The 13001-nt window shown below is 39.9% G+C and overlaps 1 pseudogene; it reads left to right on the forward strand.

The window, feature by feature from the left end:
• Positions 1–784: 784 nt before the first annotated feature.
• On the forward strand, positions 785–1796 carry LOC130693084 (sushi, von Willebrand factor type A, EGF and pentraxin domain-containing protein 1-like; annotated as a pseudogene).
• Positions 1797–13001: the final 11205 nt, after the last annotated feature.

The following is a 13001-nucleotide window of genomic DNA, read 5'->3' on the forward strand; positions in this document are numbered from 1 at the left end:
ATTGTTCCGATGTTCAAATTCCGCAACATGAATCTGTAAGCAAAACGATTTCGCTGCTTGATAGCCGCATCGCTTTCAGCTGCCAAGAAGGATATCAACTGAAAGGAGAAGCTCAAATAATTTGTCTTTCTGAGGACACTTCGTCCAGTCCAATGCACATTATCGTTGTCCGATCATGCGCAGAGCCCTCACGAAATGAATAACGAAATCAATCAACGGCTGACTGCAGGGTAAACTTGATGCAAAGAGAACACATCGATGACAAGTTGTATAACGTTTTTCATTTTGCAGCTACTGTTCGACGGCCCAATATACATGTGACCGTAGATATCAGCTGTTTGTTCCAGAGCGACGAATGTGCACAGAGCACGGGAAATGGAGCGAGAGTGGTCCGCAATGTGAAAGTAAATGGACATAATCATTACTTCTTACATTCAAAAGCGTAGTGATACAAAATTTTTATTTCAGGTGTCTGGTTTCCCGAACCTCAAGCACCGACACAAAGATTTGTGATGGGAGCTGGACGACAGTTTGGAGACCGGGTTCGTTATGCTTCCAGTGCAGGTTATCGATTAATCGGGGCAGATGAATCTACTTGTCTAGCTGGCGGAATCTAGTCTTATTACGGCAATGTGAAGGTAACGTCAGCGTAGTCAAGCTGAGCAAAAACAAAAACCTTTCACACATCTGTGCTAGTTTGTTAAATATGTGATTTCCATCAGCCAGCTCTGATTTGCGACACCTCCTCCTGCCGTTCACCACACGATGAATCTTACGCCCGAAAAAACGGGTCACGGGAACTCAGTTGGTACTCCGTTGCCAAGAAGGGTTCACGCCAGTCGGTGATTTGACCATTCACTGTTTACTCAAACAGCAGTGATCCACAGTTAAAGGCCATTGTAAAAGTAAAAGCGAACAGTAATGTTAAATTTTCTGACGCAAATATGGAATTGCATATTACATTTCCACAAGTGCACCGTAGTCACTAGTTGTTAAAGACACTACCGCAATGGCTATCATCAGTGTATCAGGAACCGTGACAACAGGTGGGCAGTTTCATTTTGGTGATCGGATCCTCATCACTTGTCAGCACGATACACACCATTTTTGTTTTTCATTCTATGAGATAGGTTTAACCTTTTGTTTAACTGACGATAACAGTCCGGGCTGTAAAAAGGAATAGCGCCATATTAGTTTGTCAGGAAAATGGCCTATGAGCAGGCCTGCCACCCATTTGTGACACTCACTGTGATACAATTTGCCTTAACAACGGTTCGTGTGCACCAAACAGTCAAAAATGTCTTTGTCGTTCCTGATATAGCGGAGGTCGTTGTCAACACGGTAAAGTGATTATGTGAAACGGCCCGGGCTGGACGCACCTGATAACGATGCCAAACGCGCATGTCAACGAACTCAAAACTTTTTGCTTCTAATGTTACTTTTAAACCTATGCCTTTCTCGAAGATTCCTTGTTGTCGTGAAAATGAAAAAATAATCTTCTCGAATTGCATTTGTTTTTTTAGCTGCCTGTCACGAGCCGTGCGGGAATGATGGCCGCTGCGTCTCACCTAACATTAGCCCGTGTCCCCATGAAACAGTAGGTTCTACATGCCGTGAACGTAGGTATAATTCATAACAACTGGTACTATATTTTAATCGATTCTTGCACATATTTTCTCAATTTATTATCATTTTAGTGATATGTTATTTTCTTCACTAGGGTAAAGCACCATCGCTCTCTAATTGGTCTTCACAATCATCAAGCTTCCTTGTTTCGTGGCAAACATAAGTCGTAGATTGAATCTAGAAAAGCTATTTGTTGCGTTTAACTATAACATGTGCCATCTGAATTGAAACCATTTCTGATAAAGATATGACATTATCAAGTGCAGCAAAATAGGCTACATTTTTTGTGCAGTTTTTTTCGTACTATTTGGTGAGCGAAAGCTTGGATTTATCACTTAATGTAGCAATGGTATGTACCTTATTTTTGTGATAGAGAATTATGATTTTCTTATTATAATATGAGTTAGATTATCCGCGCATTGGAAAATTCAACGATGGACAGGTGACTAAGTGGTATTGACATGGGACTCTTTGCGGCTTAATGCATGACGGTCTAATTGTTTTCTATGGGGTCTAACGCTTAAAGATTTGTAATTTCTAACACCTAACCCAATACCTGGACGAAGTTTAATAGGTCGCTGCAGACAGTGTAATTGGTGCTGTTATAATGGACAAGAAGATGGCAGTTAGTATCAGGTATCATAAAGTTTAAAAAGACATTACTAGTCAACTTAAAAATCTTGCACGTATTCTGAATCAGCGCAAAAAATTAAATAAAGTTCATTAAAGAATTTCTTCTGAAATCCATTTGAAAAAACTAAAAACGCATCACTGTTCGGAACTGCCGCAACTTCCTTACAAACGCGGATTTCATGGAGAAAGACCAGTATAAAATATTTATGCGGTCCTCCGTCTATTGGAGTCGTGGTTACCATTTCGGGACTCAGTTGTGAGTTTACAACGCATTACGTGGCCGGCACGGTTCCTGTGAGTTAAGCTTCCCTCTGCTACTTGGTGCGCCCACTACCCACGCGCATTTCGGAACCTTACAAGTTTCTGTAAGTCGGAAGATGTCCAGCAAAAACGCAGGTGTGCCTTACTATGGCTTGTATCGGAAACCAACTCATATGTAAGTTAGTTAGGTTAGTTATTAGTATTTTTTTGGTTGGCTGGTTGTTATCATGCTCATCCAACTTTTATTGTTTCGTTTTAATTATTTTCTTTTACTTTTTCTTTTCCTTCGTTGCACTTTTTTGCCGTTTCTCATCAAGATATGGTATTATGAAATACATATACTACAGTACTTTTATAGTTCAGGTTTCGCATTTCATGGACGAAAGGTTAAACTTGTCAGTTAAAATAACCATTATATTTCAACTTGGTCTCGTCAGAGAGGATTAGTATATTCTTATTAGTGTATGGAAAACTGTCGGGCGTTGGGAAATTCAAGGCAGAGTTGGCCCGTTGAAGATCAGTCAGTTTTTGAACGCATTGTATTGGAGGGTCGCGAAGTATTTGGCAGTTTTGAGTGAAACGTACACTGGGCGTTTGAGAGTAGGCTACTCAAAATTATAAACTTGTCAGTTGAGCAAAAATCAATACATCATACTGCCCTTGAAGTTTTATAGGATGGTCGATGTGACTGTGGTGACAATAATCAAAGGTGGGGTGGTCGTCACTGCCAAAGAAGCTGTGGCTGATGGTTCGACAACTGTGCTGGTTGTTGTGGCGGTTGTCGGTTCAATCACCTACGGAGTTGATTCAACTTTCGTCGAAATTGTTTCGAGAACTGGTCGTTGTAATGTCGGTGTTGCTAGGATGGACATTGGCTGAGGCAGTTGTTGCAGTCGCGTTCTTACTTGGACTAACGCTAACAAACACGGTAGTAATTGCGAGGTAACAACAGTTTTTGTTGCTGTTCTGGAAAACTTGTGCAAAAGTCACATGAACGTGTTCGTAGGGAGTGTAACGGCGTTGCAACCGAACGACATGCTGGGCTTCAGAAACTTCTCCTTCAAGTTTTCTCCGGTTCATTGTGCAAGCCTGTCAGCGTTTTTAGGTGTTGGCATCGTGGCTTTCTCGTCAGCTTCCTGGTCACTTTTGAACAGGTAACGCATGGCCAGCACATTGGATGTCGGGACGAAATAAGCAGCCGGATTGGGCAGCGTATCTTAAGCCGAATATGCGTTGCGATAAGGCTTGTGTAATAGCGTAACCTCTGGATCCATTATAAATTACTCTTACTAAAATGAAAACAAAACACTGCCTTAGAAATTCTAATTTATTGATCAGACAACCACTTTCCACTGGTTGGTAACTAATACAGAATTGAAATGAGTGGAAAAAAGTAGTGGAAAGTAGAATTTCGTAGGAGGTGCAGTATCCTGCACAAAAACAAGAACACCGATTTATTTTCAAAACGCCCTCTTTGGATAAAATATATTAATTATTTACCTTTTTTAAAATAGGGTTAGGGCGTGTTTGGCGCAAAAACACTATAAGTTGGGAAGGGTAGTTTTAAGTCCAGACACCTTCAAGTCAAAAGACCTTTTGTTAATGCCCGAGGCGTTTCGAAAACCGTCTGGAAAAAGTAGGGTATAAATTTTTTGTTAGACCCTTCAATCTCCCCCCAGGCTAAGACGACAAATGTGTAATCAACATATTGTCAACCTCCATCACGCGCTTCGTTCATCATTGACTTACCATAGGGCGTCTTAAAATATGTTATAAAAAAATAAAACCGTATACTACCATTAACAATTATTCATAGTAGTGGACGAATCGATTTTGTTCCTTGTTGCCTTTATCGAAAAATTTGGAACTTTTATCAGGATCTCACCGTTACAATCCATGTCTGAACCAGACACTTTACCACAGGGATACTGCTTGACGCCACTTTTTGTTAAGGCATTAGTCCTATTTCTCCTTCGAGCTAGTCCTATTCCTTTTATATTGTTCGAATAGGAACAATGAACCCTCAATTGCGTAAGAGCGTCGGGTTATATCCCATTTCCATTCGAAAGACCAGTGGTGTTACCTCATTAGTTAAAAGGTTCACAAAACATTTATTTCTCATCCAATTTTAATTTCAATTGCTGAGGAACATGAATTGTGTTGTATCTAATAGAGTTCGTTTAATAAAATATTATTAGAATAAAATCAGAATATGTAAGAGCTGTATATTATGTTACGATAGTTGTATGAAATAGTAAAACATTAGTGCAATTGGAAAAGTTGGTTATGACCACATAAATTGCAATATAAGTAATAGATATTTCTGTAGTATGTGTAATAGTATTCTGTTAAATGAACTATATTAAATACAACATAGTTCATGTTCTCCTGCAATTTTAATTATAATAGGATAAGAAAAAAAAGTTTTAAGAACCATTTTACTAATCAGCTGACACCATCGCTTTTTAAAAAAGGAAAATGTATGTAAGCCGACGTTCCTTACGTTTTCGTGCAAGAAATAGGACCATGTCAGAGCTCGGAGGAGAAATAGGACTGATGCTATGGAGAAATAGGACTGTACTAAATGTATTAAAAGTCAGTCCTATTTCTCCTGTAGAAATAGGGCTGGAAATTTTCAGTCCTATTTCGTTTCAGTCTCATTTAACCGCAAAATGCATCACCAATGTTATAAAGGATTTAATAGCACTTACTAAACAAAATAAAGCACCGAAAATAATTTTAAAAATTAATTAATATTTGGTCCAATAACCACCATTTTCAATTGCAGTTTTGCAATCGTTAGTCATGGAAAGCGCAAGTTTTTGCAGTGAGTAGATTTCCCTCGTTAGCTCTCCCAAATCCCATTAGCCCTACCATAAAGTTTATCCGCGGACCGAGAACGGAAAAATTCTAAGTCCTTAACCATATCCCCCACACATTTTCAATGGGGTTCATGTCAGCTCCCTTTAGTGGTCACGACAGTAGTTCAACTTCATCCTGATGGTCGTCAAACCAGTCCGTTATCATTTTGGGCTGATGGATTGGCGTCCTATCTTGATTCAATTTGACGCACTTACCAGCAAATTTTTCGTGAATGAAAAGAAGCAGAACGCCCCTAAAAATCTCTAGTTGTTCAAGTAGTTCATTTTGATCCTGATGGTCGTCAAACCAGTCCTTTATCATTTGGACTGATGGATTGGCGACCTATCTTGATAAAATTTGACGCGCTTACCAGGAAAGTTTTCGTGAATGGAAGGAAGCAGAACGCCCCTAAAAATCTCCAGATACTTTTCGCTGTTCAGCTTCCCTTCAATCCAGACAAAATCTCTGGCACCACTTGATGAAAACCCTGCCCAGACGGGTACGGGTTTTTTTCGCTCCCATCTTAGATTTGAATGTGCTTGCGTCGAAATGAGTGCCATTCATTCTATACGAAAGACCAGACCGCCTTCGCCAGATCTTAATGATAAGTAATTTTAGCATTAAATTCTACGCGCTGCAATAAAATTTAAAAATAATTCCAAAAAGATTTTTGGTCTGAGAGATTGACGCTTTCCCACCACTCTATGGCCTAGTAACGTAATTTATGGCAAAAATTAACCTATATTTAGCGTGCGCTGGCGAGAGATTTTTTTTTGCGTAGCCCGACGTGGATATATCTATCTGCGTTATAACTAAATACAGAATATGGATATATTAAAAAAAACGTTAAAGAGAAAGTTGGAATTTTTACCTGCGATTCCTTGTGCAGTTGTTATAGGTTTAGCTAACGCGGCAGAAAGTGTATCATTTTCATTAGGCTGAGTTCGTTTTCGTCTTTTCGGACCCCCATTTTCTTCCTACATTGCCTGTTTCGACAATCTTTTCTTCCAGCCAAGCAACGGTGGAAACGAGTGCCCCTCATTTTGCGCTTATCCAGCCAGAACGGATTTTCCTGCTTCCGCAATCGCAACTATGAAAGCGCGTTCTTTTCAATTAAGTATTTTACCCCCATGGTCTACGCCAAACATGTTTTTTTTTTGTCACAGATTTTTAACTTTGCCGAAAATAAAAGATACAAAGTTACACTCAACTTTTGAGAAAAAAAGGTAGTGTGATAAAAAGGTGAGCATAAAGGATTCTGTTTCTTTTTTTCGACTTGCCCAATAGCTCGATAGAGTCATCTAAACTTTTCGTTCAACATGGCCTAGCATAACCTTCTGTGATATTTTGAAAGCTATGGGATGGGAAACGAAAATAAAATAGGCAGTCGAGTAATGTTGCGTATCTCTAAAGAATCGCAATGGCTTTAAAGACCGACAAGTCTAAAAGCCCCTGATTCCCTAATCTTGTACTAATAAGAAAACAACGATGTTTGAAAGACTGTATTTGAAACAGAAAAGGGGACTTCGTTTGACAAGTTTGGAGGGGATTTCGACAGCTGTGTGTCGATTACAAAAGAACAAAAGGAAGACAAAAATGAGACTGACTTGGGTCGACTTACAAAAGCCCCGGAAGGTTATCACTCATTGAACGCGGGCATTGACTGAATTCTTGAGAACTAATAAAATTCCCAACACTGATGGATATAAAAGCAGGCCATGCAGCTGGATCGAGGGTCCTTCCGTGTCAGTTACCTTTGATGTAGCTAAGTTGTAAAACCTTGTTAGATTTTATCAAGCCAAAATTCCTTTGTTCTTACTCAAGTATAGAGCTTAGTTAAATCTCTTAGCCATTCTGTAGGCTGTATCCTTTAAATTTCAAATAAACGGCCTTGACGGTGATCGCTCGTTACATGGTGGAGATGCAGGGTAGGCCTTTCTGGTAAAGCAAGGTAAGACCAAGTTGTCTGTGAATCTAGCGTTCATAAAGAGACCAGGAGGCAGGTACTGTTGAGAGGCCCTTGGAAACTGTGACCAACTGGTGTGGAAGATCTTCCACCGTCGGAGACTGCCGACTCAGCGTAGTAGTTAGGGGGTGATTTATAACGGCCTAGCCCTTGTGAGGAGCCAGCGTATTTTGGGCGGCGTCTCGTTTGAAAGTTGCCGAGTTAGTACGTGGAAGGTCCCGTATAGGGAACGCGACCGTAAGCAAGGCGGGCTTATGGGCCGGAACATACGACGGCGCCAAAAGGGACCGTACCTAGAGAGAAAATTGATTAGTAATGGTACTTATCTTAGATATTACGATATACGTATGCACTTACTCTTAGATATTGTGGATATGAAGTCCCGATGATACTGTGGCGGCTGAGGCGAAGATGGCGGCGGCGATTGCAATAAGGCGGGCGGTGAGCGCGGGGCACGGTGGCGGAGGGCGGCAAACGGCGGGCAAACAGCGGGTACACAATACGGCAGGGCAACAACAAGGAAATACTAAAGAGTGGCTTACCGGAGAGACTTGTAGACGGCTTCGGTGCCAAAATTTGTGTGTGTATTACTTGGGCCGAAATCGGACCATATATACCCATACAAAACCCACCGTTGACAAGTAAATTAATTGATTTAACATAAGTTTAAACGCTGATCCAGAGGTCGGCGGTGATTCTTCTTTCTCTTGACCGCGGGATAACCCCTTCCTACGACACTCCATAATTCCCCTTCCCAAAGGCTCGAAGGGATTTCCTTGCGGCTACCATCCTTCTTTCCTCCGTTTGTTATTGATATTCGGTTCGGTCTCTTCTCGCTAGAGACCGTTCTATGCAAATGGGAGGATCGTCAGCAGATTCCAATATTATATTCTGGGTTACCGGTCTTTTATTTTGTAATCATGCGGTGCAGGCGGTCTTTCCTCCGGCCACGTTTAACCATTAAGCCGTTAGAAGGTGGGTCTATTTATGTCGCGGGACTCGACTGGATTTTCCCGCCTGAAGCTTCTTCTTCTCCGTCTACCGTGGTCTCACCCGAATCCCCTCTTCTAGCCCCGGCCTGGGCCTCTGATGTGGGTCGGACGTCAGATTTTCTGACAGCTGGTATTACTATCTTAAATTGGCATAGGACCAGAGGCCTGTCCAAGTTTCTGGCATATGTTTTAGATTGACGAATAGTGGTCTTTTGCTTTTCCTTGATAAAATTAGAGCCTGCTGTAGTGCCCGTAAATTTTGAAAATTATAAGGAATAGATGAATCCTGGTGAGCCTTAACAGAGTAAGTGACTTAAGGAGCTAGAAGCGTCACCCGTCAGTGAATCAAAGGTGCAGTAAGAAAGGTGAAACAGGAACAAGATCTAAGGAGTCAACGAAGGACAGCGTCGAGAAGAAGATTCCAACGGCTCAAGAAATCGGCCGTTCCATCTCAAGTTCTGAAACGGAATCTCCGAACCCGATCGGAAGCTCATATACAAAATCAAGTCAACTGTGTGGATTTCGAAAACAAGGGATAGTGGTTTTGAGAAAGAGTTGATTGTCGAACAAGACGATTCGTGTGAGGAAATGACGAACGAAAAACGCACTTCTATCTATCCACCTGAACCGAACAGATTTGGATTAGTTGACGAAGGGATAGAAAGAGCCTCATGCAGAAGTCCCAGTGGCCTAACCAGAGTCAGGACTGGAGCTTCATTGCCCAGAGAAGGAGGAATAAGTGAATTGAGAGACGATTTTAGTTAGCGAGCCCCAAACAGTATCATCAAGTGAGCCATCGATTGCTGAATCGGGAGGCAAAGGTGAAAATTCTGAAGTTTCACGAGAACCATCCCCCGAAGCTATAGCCAAACGACATCTCATCCCAAAATTGAAGTATAGAGAGCCTCTGATCAGCGGTTGCATCAGTGGTAACCAGTCATGATATTGTTTAAAGAATTTCATCTATTTCCATGAAGCAGCATGCTCGAGTCTTAGACATCCGGTGATTTAGTTCATAACGGTTGACAACCAGTGAAAATATACTATGTTAATAAATATATTGTTTATGGAATCAGATATTGGCGAGTAATTAGGAAGGAGGTTCGAAAGGGAAAACGTAACAACTTACATTGATCATGGCCAATAATGTGGTGATAACGAAATTTAATATTGTTTAGTACATCAATAACTTCTAATTTGTGTGCTGAATCAAACCGGCTGGTTATTCGATTTTAAGAAATTTTAATTTTTGATTTTTATAGCGGACATGCACACATGAGTCCCAAAACATCGCTTTCTTCATGATGGAATGAAAAGACGAATGGAACAAAATTAAAAGAATGTTATTAATTATTATTTTAGTTATTTGTATTATTTATATATTAATTAAATAGGTTATCAATTAAAAAAAATTGGTTTTTATATGAATAGAATATATCAACGTGCCGTTAGAGCAGTAGATACGAGTCTGACGGATAGATGGTTTCGGTAAAAAAAATGCTAATTTAGTTTTTCTTTTTTTATGGGGGGGAGGGGAGGGGGCGGGGTAGTTAAGGTGAAACTGATATTTAACCCTTATAAGTTAAAGGGATAGTCTTTTACGCTAGTTGTTAATATAACTCGAGATTTTCCGACGCTAGGACTTTTGCCACTCGTTACTTGGACTGAAGTGGTTCGCGAAAATAGGACATCTGTCTAACGAGGATTGAACTACTGGTTCACTACGTTTGGCCGCGGCAGCGAAATGTTTCTGAACCAAGCAAGCCCTATACGTGCGACAAGTCAACTTCCATGCCAGCGACACTTGGACTCTTTTCTTTTTGTTTTTACTGAATAAATAGGTATTCATAATTAGTTGTAGTTATTTTATATATGTTTTTGTTCGGGTTTAACGAGTAATAAACTTAGCTATTGTTATTGTAGGGGAAAAATCTAACTATACTTACGCAATTGCAAATAACATATTAATGACTTTTTGGACATGACCTTTGATGACTACACAGTTAATAGTATTATATATGGATTTAAAAAAATCATCTTAGTAAAAACGATAGCCCGTTTTTAGCCCATTCAAATTTTAATTTGAATTGAACAAACTAACAAAAAGAAATGAATTTGAGTGAAAATGCCCATATTGACTAAAGGTTTGTCAAAAATAAAATGTAGAAAAATTATAGCAAAAAAAATATACAAAAATATGTGAAAAATAATTAGGAGAAAAATTTATGTTGCGCCCAAACTTCGGGAATCATCCAAATGCCCAAATGCCCAAATGCCCAAATGTCCAAATGCCAATAGGCAGATGTCCTGTCGTCGTGTAGCAAATGTCCAAGTGTCGGAAACCTGCATCTAAAAGTCGGAAACCCTGGAATCCTTTTGGTAACTCGCCCGAAACAGCGCATGCTTAAACAACTGTCTTACATGCATAACTTTTCTTCTGTTTGTAACGTTTAGTTTGAAAATCACGGAGCAATCCAGTGATTCAGTATCCGTCTCATTTGGTGTACACGAAAATTATTCTGCATTTTAAACCACTTTGCATTAATACCTATCATGGAGACCAACTCGTCATCACAGTCAATGCTAGAGGCTTGCTCAACAGCGAGCATCAACATATTCGGAAATGTAAGCACATATCCAATATCTCTCACACCTAATCGCACTGTCTCACATGTAATGGGCGCATTTTTGGCTCTGGATGAATTGTTAATTCTTGTTAATTTTCGTTGTTTCTTTTTTGCGGGAGGGAGTGTCATGAATGGCATGAATGGTATAGTCGTGAATATGTGATGAAGTCCTTTTGGAACTCGCCCAAACGAGTAGGCCTACATACTAACAACTTTTTCACGTGCTTTTTAACGTCTAGTCTGTTTACCTTAAACCCCATTCTGTATTACTACAACTTTACGGAAATCTATGAAAGACATCTTCTGAAATGTAATGAAATTGATCTTCTAACCAATTCAGATTTTTTCTCTTATATTTAAGTAGCCTGTGAGATCCAGTCTTTGAAGAGCCCTGGATTTAGTTTAACGACTGTGATTTTGGTCAGGTTGTGGGTAGCCATGTCACGGCTGCCCAAACTGTAGGGTCTGTTGGTCTCATCCTTACCAGAAAAACATATTTATGGGTGTTAAAATGGCTGCCTGTGCAGGAAGATCTCCTAACCTGGGATTATCCAACACTATAGCAGTAATTATAGCACATTGTGACTTAACAACAAAAACTATTCGTTTGATTTCAACCTCGAGTATGTTTAAATAACCTTGTATTGTAGTCCTTTATCGTTGGAACAAGGGAGACGCAAATAGCTAATGCGAATTTTCATTGCGTACGTCAGTAGAATAAGACAATACTTCGATTGCTTGTAAGTGACATACACTTCTTAGTAGAATGCCATTCTAAAAATGTAAAATACTTTTCTACTAATGAGGCTGCTGGAAATGAACCTCGTCTTAACCTACTGATGGAAAGATGAAGGCGGAAGCCTTTCTGGTTGACAAGACACACTTTCTGAAATACACGTGATTTGTCAACTGAAACAATAGCAACAAACCATTTTGCATCTGTTGTCCCATTAAATATTTTTTTATCACGGTTCCAATGCCAGTGTGGCCACGATCATATACTAGAAGGAAGCTCATAATACCAGAAGGAAGTAACCTACTTTAGGGGGGGGGGGTGGATAGAAAAGACCTTGGACATTCAAAATTCTCTTGAAATACCTGATTGCCACTGGCATTCCACTGCACTATCTTTAGGTGTTTTCTTCGTCCTTTTGTCAAAGGATTTTCATAGACACAATATCACGAAATTTTGTTTTAGAAAGAGATTTTACTTGATGTCCCAAAATTGACATTATTTCTGGTTTGGGGGAACTTTTTCACTCAACAATATATTGTTTTACCTGAATTGACGTTGTTCACCATGTTTTTGGTAAGTTATATTACATAAATCCTATTGAAACACTTAGTTTGAAGGATAACGCACTTTGCAATCACGTACTGGAGTTCCTGATATTAATTGCATGAAATGGCTCATTATGAAATAAGAGCCATGTGGATGTGCTATATGGAGCCCAGTCACCTACCAAATGTGTTGGGGGTTGTTCTACTTGTCGTAACAATTCTCTTCTGTTCCCTTATATAAGCAGGCTGCTCTTCTGTACTGAATGTTATTCCAGAATTAGTTCACTCATTGCGCTCCAGTATATATGTTCTGATGTCTCACGTATTGTTTGGCGTCCTTGGCTATCACTCGTTGGTTACGCCACACGTTGCAGAAAGATCACGGACACCGTTTTATCATTGACATCGTTTTGCACGCATTCACTTCTGACCTTGAAAAGAGTCTGTCCGACAATCATTCTGAAAAAATCCGCATATAAAACAACGAAGAATTGAAACCAAAGGGAGATACTGTAGCATTATCATTTGAAATCACCATAAAAAATGCATTTTGAGTTAAATTTATGTTGGTGATGTTAAAGTAAAATGGTAAGTCTCTTATCTGTCATAAAGCACAATCTTATAGGCCACCTCAAGCCTTGTAGCATCATTTTTTATGAATGTTGCTCTTTCCAATTAAAACTCATTCGCCTAATGTAGTAGGGAAGACCGGACCCATCTTGGACACCATACCAAGTTGTACAGTGCCGCAAA

Source organism: Daphnia carinata, chromosome 3 (genome assembly GCF_022539665.2).
Source record: "Daphnia carinata strain CSIRO-1 chromosome 3, CSIRO_AGI_Dcar_HiC_V3, whole genome shotgun sequence".
NCBI lineage: Eukaryota > Metazoa > Arthropoda > Branchiopoda > Diplostraca > Daphniidae > Daphnia > Daphnia carinata.